Raw genomic sequence first — 12,349 nt, 5'->3', positions numbered from 1 at the left:
TTTGATTAAATAAATAGTCTCGGCTCTAGTCCGGGCAGACATCTTGTACTATGTCATCACAGAGCATCATTACTGGACGAGCATGTGCAGAACAACCGGAATTAATTTAAAGCAGAATTAAATGTTTACAAGACAGATGAATTATTTAATTCAGAATTAATATCGGAATAAACAAGCTACCTAATTGAGATTTAAGTTTAATTCAGAATAATATTTGCATTAGGAATTAAGGGGTGGATTCAAAAAAGGTTAAGTGGTATTAAATCGGAGAGCAATGTGATTCATGAAATCTGGAAGTGTTTGCGGTGATTGTTTCAGTATGGAAAAATAGTACAACTGAAAAGTAGGTGCAAACACACACACAGAGGTCATCGCTACAGTAAATATGGACAGAAAACACAGCTGAGATTAACAAAAGGCTCCAGTTGTGTGTGTGTTTCAGGTTCGCTGAGTGCAGAGATGGATGTATGGATATGACCATTGATCGATATCGCTTCGGACTCACTGCTCCACTGATCTGCTTTCTCACCATATTTTAATCATCAAGTCTTGTGTTGTGTTGATGTCAGGCCAGAAACACCAGATCAGATGCGTAATTTACGCATCATCACTGATGACACAATGGTGACATGTGAGAGTGTGCGTGACACAGCGCTGCTGAGAACTCCGTGGAATGATGGTCAGTTCATCTTGATTGATCACTGATTGACAGACTGTGTCGCTGTATTAACTCAGATCAATGATAGATCAATAGTACGGTTTCTGTCTAAATCTGCCTGTTTTTCATGCACTGATCAGACCAAAGTTACCATTAGGTTTTAAAGTTGTTGCTTTAAAAAAAAAAAAAACATTTTTGTTTATTTCGTTTTTTATATTAATAAATGTTAACTTCCTCAAATGTCTCCACATTAAACAAGCAAAATGCTCACTTAAATAGGGGCGGTCTGCACCAGTTCTGCTCGTGCACTAATGATTGCTGCAATCTTAGTGAATTCCCCACAACAGGTGAGGAAACTGTGTCACCAAAGGATTTAGAGAAGCAACTGAATTCCCTCCCTTTATTTCAGATCTTTGGGAATCCGGCCTTAAGTGTTTACAAGGTCAGTTTAGAGAGGATTTAACTAATTAAAGAGAATATAAAGCTCCCATGTAAACGTGACCACTACTGACACATCCCTCAGTAGACCAAACTGTGGGTGAAAACTCAAGTTGTGGAGTAAAAAAAAGACACACAGGTAGATTTGCCAACTCTGCAAAATACCAAAACAAGTATGGAGGGAACCTGAGATCGCAAAGCTGTGTGAACGTGCATCCATGCATCACAATCTTCCTTCATTTGAGAACATTTGCAACCAGAGGTGAAAAAAGTTCAATCGACTTATCTGCTCCGCATCGTGCACAGATTTATATTCTAAACTAACAAGTGGTAAAAAGAGCCATGTGGATGTGACACTGATAATGCTTCACACAGGGAGAATGATTACATCAAATGAATGTGAGTCCAGAAGGCTGTAGATCTGTGAACACTCACAATCATCCTTCTGAGAGGATCCAAATCACCATGGCAAGAAGGAGTCGCTATTGTCACAGAGATAAGCCCTGAAATAAAGCTAAAGCTAAAAGGCATTTCCAGCTATTGGTTACCAGTCGTCAAAGACACACCCCTGCTTTGTGCTTTTTGTTCATACTGCATCCTGAAAAAAACAAGAATTCTCTCGATTTGCAAACCTGGGATGTATTGTACGTCTATTTAGCTGCCAAGCCAACATCACAATAGGATTGTCTTTGTGACGTTACACATTTCTTGTGTCACTTTTTGCATCAAGGAAAATAAAGGCCTTTGGTATGTTGGTGTTACATGACCTACGTGACCAAATGAAAGAACTTTGATGTAGCATTAACCTGTTCTGGATTGCTCCAGTGGACTGACCGATGTGTATCAGCTACAGAATCAGTTTGTTAATCTGGCTTTGAAAACGTGGTCAGTGGTGGTAAAGAGATTTCAGCTCCGTGGTGAGATTGGACTTGATTTGGCCTGTGTTCCAGCTGTACTTCCTTCCAGCATTAAATACAAACAATGGCCTAAGCACAGAATCACTACTTTTTGTAGGATAATTGAAAATGGAAACCTAATTAGTTTTAAGGAATTATGACTATGGGGTCTATTCTTTTACGCAAGTAAGTCAAAACAGCAGCGGCGCTGTTTCTGGCTGTGTGCTATTTTTCCCCTGTAATTAAGTCAGTCGCTGCGCGCCTTCATCCCATTTACGCATTCTGGCTGGAGCACCCCTGAAATGTGGGCGTTCATATTCAATTCAATTTGTTCACATTTACCAGTTCTGAACGGGTAAAAATGTGTTACATTTAATTATATTTTAACCGTCCACTCCTTTTCCTGCAGAGACGGTGGGAGCAGCATCGTGGAGCTGATCAGCTGTAAGCCTCAGCTGCTGCTGCTGCTGCTGATAAATGAAACTCTGACAGACGTCAGACTTCTGTCCACTTTGGTCCCAGAGATGTCCAACTTATTTCATACTATATATCCACGTAAAGCCACAGTTTGATCCACTACAGAATAAATAATAAGTGAAACAAGCCCGTCATATGCAGACGGTGAAATGTGCATCAGAAAATGGACACCAGAAACTGTTCTCACACATATTTAAATGAGGCTCAGCTTTAGTTCAGACTCGCTCACATCAGCTCCATAAGGCTTTAAACTATTTATATTTAAAACTGTGTATTATGGAATCCAATGGTTCTGTTTCACTGGAAACATCTCTGTCTCCTCTGGATTAAAGCAGAACGCTCTGTGGGATTATTACCTCAAACCTTTAGCGCATCACAGTCATGCTTTAGAGCAGGTACTGGATTGATGACAGATGATGATGATCTAATCATTTCTGAATTCAGGAAAGAAAGAAGTGAAAAAAATGAGGCTTTCCACACAAATAAACGTGAATCTATCATTAATATGAGGGGAAAAAAGCACATATTTTAACTGTGATTTAGACAGAAGAATGCGACCGATCCTCACACTGCAATAATCTGATCAATAATCTGATCAATCATGTTATTAAATCAACCTGTTACATTGTTTATCAATGAAGGCATTTCAAACAAAAAATGTGCTTTGTCATTTTCACGCACAATGGGCGTGTCAGGAACCTGGACCCTCCAACTTTAAGACCCAATACAAACATCATAAACAGTATCCACAGCATGGAGAAAATTACTTTTACACTCAGGCTTCAAAAGAATAAAGGAGCTAAAAAATGGGATTGGCACAAAAAAGACACTGAACTATCAAATATGTGATCAAAAACTGGAGCATGCGATCTAACTTTTCCATATATTTTATCTTTTTATCCATTCTTGTGCCTTTATGGTAGAATCCCAGTGCCATTTTTGTTCCATATTTTGTTCCATATTACAAAATTTAAATATTAAACTAAAAAAAAAAAAAAAAATGGAATGTTAAAATGCTTCTTTGATTGCATGAGTGGAACCAAACTCTACACTAGACATCATTCAAGAAAAATTGTTATTCATTTCAAGTGTAGCTGATTGCACTGACCACAAATCCTCAGCTTGGGGGTCAGCAGGGTTGATTAGCTCCTGATAAACTTTGTGTCAATCAATTCTTTTCCTGACCTGTTGTACAGTTTTTGTCGCCTGTGGACTCTCTGCACCAAGTGTGGAGACATGTGATAAATGGCTGCCCTAGACATCACGGAGTTCTTATGCTTGCTGACTGAAATGGTGCTGGCCTCTCCGCCTGCTGAAACTTGTACCCACTGACAAGTCGTGTGTTTCCTGAGCATCGCCCCAGGAGGTGAGGCATTCCCACCAATGATCCCAATCGCCCAAGGTCACGACTTTTCTCCACATCATTATCAACCTCTGTCATCTAATCTCTGTCATACTCCCAGAGGAAGTCCCAGTTTCAGCTGTGAGGTGATGGAGCTGCACAGGCCGAGGAGGAGGTTGGTGTCATTGTGTCCCAGTTAACTTTAGGGAGGGTTTGACTCACTTCAACACACAAAGGACTTACCCCAGTGATCCGTCACGTCTGAGAGGGAGAAAAGAGTGACTTAGACTTAGAGTGAGCCGTCCACTGAATGAGGAAGTACTGCCTGTCTGCTATTGGAATGCTGTATTGATAGTGTTAGCATAGGCGGAGTTAGAGATTCTTGTTGGGGGGGAAAAATAAAAAACAATTAAATATATAGACTGTCTCAAGATTCGCACCAACCACAATGTGTGACATAGAAAATAAGGCATAAACTATTAGAAACATGATTGATAATGTTGACTACAAAAAATTGCATCGATGCATTGTTTATTTTGTTGTAAATTCATGATAATATCAGGCCAGCGGCCGCTTTCTGCTTCATTTTTGCTGTAGTACCATAGATGAACTGCTGCAATTCAATAAGCAGCTTTAAATGTTCAGCACCCTCTCGTAACTTAAATAATGAGAGCGTAAAGATGCTCAAATTAAGCGTTGTTATTATTTATGATGTTCTACATGATGTCATACAAGACTGGATACATGTGCTTTAATATGGGAGATACGCTTTACCATGAAGGGAGAGACTTGCTGGCAGTTATAAATCACTAAGTTATGCACAAGTAGGAGAGAATAAATGGATATATAAGGATTAAAAGCATTTAAAAGTCCAACAATGTAGATTATGTCATTAAAAGTTTCTAACAAGGTAACTCCGCCTTCGCTGAACACTGAATGCATGCTCACTCCCGTGGTGTCCAGGGAACAACATTCGCTCAATCCACAGATTTATATCCAGACAAGCGTGCACTGATCGTGGTGTTTGCTTGTTCTCTGTTCCAGTCACTTGTTTTCTCAGTTCATCACTATAAACAACAGACTAATGAGTCCACGGAGCACCCACGGTAAACAAAAACAAAGCTCTGAGCTGCTACGGGAAGCAGGAGGGTCAAAAGTCATGGGCTGTCATTTAAAACCTTTTTACTTGGTTTTATTTTGTGAACCTTTGAATTTTATATCACCATTTTTTTTTATTTCCTAGTCACTGTGTTTATGGAAATTGTATGAAAAATTGGGAAAACATTGATGAAAAATTTTAACCCCCCCGAATGAGTGTTAGTGCCACACAAATATTCACGTTGACACCAGACAGTATCACAGGTTCAACAGAGAGTTCAACAGAAAGTTATTGCTTTGTATATACAGTACATGGAATAACAGTTGTATTGATCAATGAGGGAGTTCAATGCCCAACATGTCGCCAAGCATCAGAAGTGTAAAGAGTACTGATATATTCTACTCAAGTAGAAGTAGTAGTAGTTGATTGAAATTATACTCAAGTACAAGTACAAGTAAGTCATACATAAAACACTCATAAATAGTACTCAAAGTAAAAGTTACTATTTATTTTCACCCCTCACGTTTCTTTTTGGTAATAAATCTTGGTACGGTTCCCTTGCATACATAAACATCTCATGTAGAAACTTAAAAAGGAAGAGACCAAATCTACCACAACTGGAACTTTTCAAAATCCACGTTTTAAAAAAAACATTAAATAACAACAAAGAATTCCATTCAAAATAAAAAACACAAATTCTCAGAGTGCCATGCCAAATGTACATGTGGGTAATAACATAATTGGAAATGGTATGACTAAGAACATATGTGCCTCTATACATTGTATACTTCATTTCTTTTAAAACATACTTAAGTACAAGTAAAATTACCAATATAGAAATATACTCAAAAAAGTACAAGTTCCAACAAAAGCAACTCAATTACAGTAACGTGAGTTCTTGTAATCAATTACTTTCATGTCTGCCAATCACATGTAGAGAACAGGCTAGTCTGATGGATGAAATACAACAAAGATTGTAAGTAAGTAATTATTTAAGTACTTAAAAAATTAAGTAATTCATTTTACCAAATAGGAATTCATTGAGAATTGTTTTTTTTCATCCACTACCATGGAGTGTAATCAGAGGTAACATCGTTAGGTTTGTTTCACTCCTCAGACTGTGTGCTGTAGCATAAGTAACAGTAGTACTGTATATACTACAGGAGCCACTTTGCTGTCTATCAACCAAACTGGGCCACAGTGAGTCAGTGAGGATGTGCTCAGGCAGCCCTGAAGGTCCACAGAGATCACATCAGCCATTACCCACAGTCACTATCGATCTGTGCACTGCTGTGTGCTTTCACCCTTTTATTACCTGCTCTTTCCCCTGCCTCTGTGAGTCCTGCAGACTGGTGTGCATACATGGCACGGGTGTGTAAATATTCAGGATGCTGTGTGGGCGCTAGCTGTGACGTTATGTAACAACTAAAGATTGGCGCTGTTCTCTGTCCATACTGTCAGTCCCATGAGCACAGTTGACCTGTTTTTCTCTGAGTAACCACAGCCTTAATAAAAGACTTACAGGGTAAGCCCGTAGGGGGTTTAGCTGCTGTTTCCCGTGCTAGCCTCCTGTTAGCTTCACTGAATCACTACCAGGTCAAACCTCCTTTCCTCTCCCTCGTGTTGATGACTGTGTAGAACCAGCTCTCTGTGTGTTACAAACTTAAACTTTCTAAAGAGTTTCTGGCACATCTGATCTATTTTGTCAGCACAAGGTTCTGGCGTTTGGTTTGAGGAATGTACCACCATCTTTCAATGTCTCATTAAGTTCTTAGGAGTTAGAGTAGTGACCCTCAGTGGAATGGTGATTTACAGTATTGATTAGACTGAACATATTGCCCAACCAAAAGATGTTTTTAAAAGTTTAAACAGGGCTGATCTCACCCTCAATCTCTCCAAGTGAGATTTTGGAAAGGCCAAATTGATCTTCCTAAGTATGTAAGGGACTGAGAAGACACGGTTATATATAAACATTTTATAGTATACATAGATTTATAGAACGGACAATGCATATAAGAAAATCAGTTTTAATATATTGTTGTTTTAACATAAAACAGTGACCCCTGTATTTTTTATTTTCTGTTTTTCATGTTTGTATGTAAACAGTATGTAGTCACAAACGTGATCCATATAATAGTCTGCTCCATGCAGGAATGTAATATCATAGATATATGTTCATGCATTCCACAGTAATGATTTATTCCACTGAATGTTAGTTTCTGTTCCCAAACATGGTTTTAACTACTTAACCAGTGTTCTGAAGTGAGTTAACCAGCTGTTGCATTTTGTCAGTAACAGATAAAACTGAAAACAGATTGGATAAAGTAATATTTGAACATTTGATGTGTTTTTGTGTTAATCTATGTGAATTACAGTTTATATTTTTTTGTAAATCTTAATGTGCAATGATTCACTTTTATGATTATTGTGAATTTTTTTGTACATTTGTGTTTAATTGTCTTTCATTGAAATATTTATTTTCATGCATTATATTATATGTATGCGTTATATTATACTGTATGTATGTATATATAAAATTTTTTTTTTTTTTTTTTGACTAAAATTGAGAAGAAGGATTGACAGAGAAATGTTTAATTTTGTGTCATCTCTCTTCTTGATTTACAGAGTGCATTCTGTGCATCATATGGAGCGGTCCAGCTACCCCTAGAGCTGGTACTGGTTACATTGGAAAGACCAAAATGACCTACCTGGGTACCAGGGCTTTAAATTAACACCCGCCAACACGCCAATTGTTGGTAAAAAGTAACTTTGGCGGATGACATTATAGTGTCACTAGCCATTTTGTCTGTTTGAACCGGCTGCAGAAAAAACAACCACGTGTGTGGATTAGTTTCTCGGGCGTTGAAAAACCGACACAGTGGAAAATGAGGATGAAAGAGTTTCATTACTTAATGGATGTTGGTTCGTGAGTGGCTGGTATTCAACCATTTGTTCACCTTTAAAATGTACACTATATACAGTTTGTGGGAAGTGGGATTTGTTTACATTTGAAGAGCATGCACGTTAGTAAAACATGGTTTCTCTACAGTACATGTAATTCTTAGTACTGATTACTTTTATTCTTTCTAACTTCAAACAGTGTTACAGGGATCCAAGTTTGGAGTTAAGTTTGTTTTGTTATGAGAATATACTGTAGTTTATGAAATGTTCACTTCTCCAACACACACAAAGTTCCATATTGCGCCTTTTAGGCATTGTTACAACATTGTTTTTAAATTAAATGTTCATATTTTTACCATTTTAATGTATTTCTGCAATCAACTAAAATAAAAACTATTTAAAGAAACATCATTGCTTAAATCTATTCTGTGGCACTCATAATGTATACTTTATTTTCAATGGAAAATCTGGTTGGCTGGTAACTTTAAGAATCTCCTGGCCATGCTGGCTGGTGATCTAAAAAGTGAATTTAAAGCCTTGCTGGGTACAGTGATTGGTTGTGTGGCTGATTGCAATAGAGACCATTTTAGTTTTCAGAAAGCCATCTTTCCTTGTCACACGTGCGTCGAGGCAAGCAACATCTCTCACTCTAACACAATGTCATAATAATCTGTTTATGTCTGTGCCAGTTAGTGTCTGAACATTCCTAGAAACCATGTCTCTTTACAGCGTGTATACAGTATATAACTTCATCAGTCATTGCGTTTACAGGCGTTGGTCTGAAAGAAACTGGATTTTTTAATGTATGTAAACAGTTTAACTTGGCTGGATTTAGACAATCTGTAGCTCCGTTAACAAACCCAGATAATGCTATTATAGTCAGAGTATGTTTATGTTGGTTTTTTTTATTGCATAATTGTGACATCACCAGCCCTCCCTAAGGAAAGGTGAGAAAAAACTTTATTAAAGGGAGGGGGGAAGGGAACAGGGATAAGAGACTCAAGGTGGGAAATGGAAAAGGTGGGTAAGAGTTGAATATTTTAAGGTGAGAGTGAGATCTGAAGTTTTAGTTGTACATACAGTATTGTGTTGTGTAATCAAGCCAGTCTGGTGATAAGTGTGAAGCTTAACTATAATGGTGGTGGCTGTGGACAGAGGGAAGGAGTGAGTGGTAATACCTAAAACAGGTATTTGGGATCAACGTGTTTAAAGTTAAACCCACTATGAGTTTTATCCCACAGTCCAAGACATGCCACTGCATCGTAGACCAGTGTATGTGGAAGAACCACTACTGTAAACCCCGGAACCGAAGATGCAGCCAGGCTAGCAGAAAGAGTGAACACCCAAGAGGCAGCCACCGCCCCCCAAATACACACCCGACCCCAACCCCAAACCCCAAGGCCCCCCGCCAACATTCACCCCCCCAGCCCCACCCACATCCCCGCACCCAACCCCCTGAAGGGAGGGGGCCCAGAGAGCCCCCTGTCTGAGACCCCAGCATTGGGTTTTGCTCCTGCATATTTACTAGAAGTCTCTAATCCACTAGTGAGCATAGCTGGATAGCCGTGGGCATGTAAACACACTGACCACTGCCTGCAGCACTTTGTAGTGTCTGCATATTTAAATCCAGCAGATCTGATCAGGATCTGCTAATAAAGATATTTTAAATTAATACAAATAACACACCAAGCTAAATGATATGAATCGCAGTCCAGCATAGATTTAAATTTAATTTAAAAGCTTTATTAAGTGAAGGCACCTCATCTCTCCATTGGTCAGTGTGTACGTGTTTGATAGATAAAAAAAACCCCAACAACCCTATGTTGGTATGAATAAATAAAATTAAATAAGCTGTATTATCAGTAAATAGCTGTGTTTGTTTTTGGGATTACATCTCCTGCCCAGGAACTATTGTTTTTAAATCCTGGCAAAAAAAAAAACAAAAAAAAATGTTTTTAAAATCTTGAATGAAGTCTGAAATAGGTTGAAATAAAATGAATAAATTAAAGAGCAAGCAAGTTCATCGATTGGCAAAGTTTTCAGATTTTAAGGGTTAGGGGTGAGGTTTGAATAATAATTATGGAATAATGAGACATGATCGACGAGGCGTCATATTTGTAGATGGAAAATAAAGAGAAAAGTCTTATTTTTCAAAGAGGAAACATGATTGAAGAAGCAGCTGAATATACATTCACAGTTTATAAAAACGTAAAACAGATACATCTTTACCTTAGCAGCAAGTTTCAAACAGACAATGACCCAAACTACAGCCTTTGTAATAGAGCCTGTGAAAGGGTGAATATGTAGCTCTGAAGTTAGCCACTGGTTGGTAGCATCGCCCAGCATCGTACAGTAGTGTTAGGCCAGTGACTCAAACTCTGTCAACCATGATAAAGAAACTCACTGTTAAATCCTGAAAAAACGTAATCCGCAAAATGCTGCACGTGATTTCACTAAGTTTGTAAAACCAACTGCAGAGAGAAGAACAGAGACTAAAGTCTAATGGCTGCATTAAAAGTCAGCAACCATCATTCTGGGGTTCATCCTAGTCCAGTCCTAGGAGAGTCAGATTGTAGCCACAGGCTACTTTTCAAATCTGTAGTCCCCGGCAGGTTGATGTTGTGTACAGCAGAAAGTACATTTAGAATGTTTTCTTATTTAATTTTGAAACAAAAAAAATAAAAAAAATCAGACAGTATGGACAGTACAAACTGATATAAAGACTGAAATATAACAACATTTAGCTGACAGACCAAAAATAAAGTGACCACTGCAGCTGAAGTGTATCAGGCAGACAATATAGTGTTGTGGTGGTCAAGACCGGTCTTGGTCTCGGATGGTGCGGTCTTGAACACAACACTAAGACAATAAAGTGTTTTAGTACTAAGGTGTAAACGTGCTAATATTTTGTCTTAAAGGTCCAGTATTATGCTAATTTACACCCATCTCTATTTGTTCTAAGAACCCCAACAACATAGTATTGGAGGTTTATTTTCTCAATCTCACCTGTTTTCTAGAGTTTTAGCCTCTGAAAAGTCACTTTAATGACTTTCTAAAAACAGGCTGTTTTTAGGCCTTCATGCGTGAGTGGGCGTGTCTGTAGATGCAGACTTCATACCTCACTCTTAGAGAGGGTTATCACCAAAACAATTGTCTTTTGCTAGTCACACACTCTTGTTATTGTTTTCAGGCAAAAAACTGCACATTTCAGTCAAAACACATGGTTATTTAAGCGGCTATTGTGAGTCTGACAAAAATGCTGCTCAACAGTGTGTGTTTATCACATCAGCAGCGGAGTCAGTCAGCTGTTTCAAACACTCAGCAGAGCTGCTACGTCACTTTCTTGTCATCCTCACCTCTTCTAACCACAGGAATAGTGCATTTAAGACAATTGTCCACTGTTTTGTTCAACCGCTGAGTTGCAATGGGTAATAAATACATCAGATCATGTCAAAGGTGATACGAGGCAGTATAACAGCTACTAAAAATGGAACAGATTGTAAGCAATTACACTGTGATTCGGATTATCTATATACTCAACTCAATTTTATTTATATAGCGCAAATTACAACAAACTAATCTCAGCGCACTTAGAAAGAAAGAAAGAACCCAACAAGATCCACATGAACAAGCATTTAGCGACAGTGGGAAGAAAAAAACTAATGGTTAGGTTAATATTAATATTAAACGTCAAGCAGCCTGGATTAGCTATATCCTTAACATAAATATATAATCTGTGGATAAAGGGACTAGTGGTTAAGGGAGCAGGCTTGTAATCGTAGACACAGGTTCTAATCTCCCCGGTCCATCACTGTGGGATGTTGATCAGTACCTTATATGAACCCTAACCCCTCCCTGGGTGCTACACCGTGGCTACTCATATATGACAATAAAGTATAACGTATATTCTATATTAAACTGCAGTGTTTGTTTTACCTGTGAGTTAGTTTGAGAGGGAGGAGCTCACATTCTCACATTCTTATAGGGTAGGAGGAGACAGGATTGTCAGGAGGAGGAGTTTGCCATGTTGTGACATCACAACATTAGAAAAATCCAACTCGCCCATTTGAAGTTGACATTTTACAAAATGTAGAATAACAAGGGAGGGAGGGAACAGAACTTTTTAAACTTTGGCCCTCTGAATGAGGCTAAAGGGATGTATAGCACTGTAGCAAAGCCATAATGAAGTGATTTTTTCATAATACTGACCCTTAGAATAAGAAGTTGCACCTTGAGAACTGCTACGCTGCATTTGTGATGCGTAATCTGAAGTCCGTCCATCCCCACCTCCTCCGTCTGTGCTGCGTATCTATTGCAGTACTGACTAATTCATGTGTAACGGCGTGAGTTGTAGTGAATACAAAGAGAAGCACAAAGCCAAAGAGAACGAGATCCACTCATTCTGTTGGATAAAAAGCTTAGGATAGAAATTCAGAGGTAGACCACTTTTATCACAGCGGGGCCACAAAAATGTGTTTGCTCGATCGGAGGACCACTTGATTCATGTCAGCATTTAGAATAATGAACGATCTGAGCAT

Source organism: Gouania willdenowi, chromosome 19 (genome assembly GCF_900634775.1).
Source record: "Gouania willdenowi chromosome 19, fGouWil2.1, whole genome shotgun sequence".
Taxonomy (NCBI): domain Eukaryota; kingdom Metazoa; phylum Chordata; class Actinopteri; order Blenniiformes; family Gobiesocidae; genus Gouania; species Gouania willdenowi.
The sequence above is the reverse complement of the archived record's forward strand: the minus strand, read 5'-3'. Positions refer to the sequence as shown.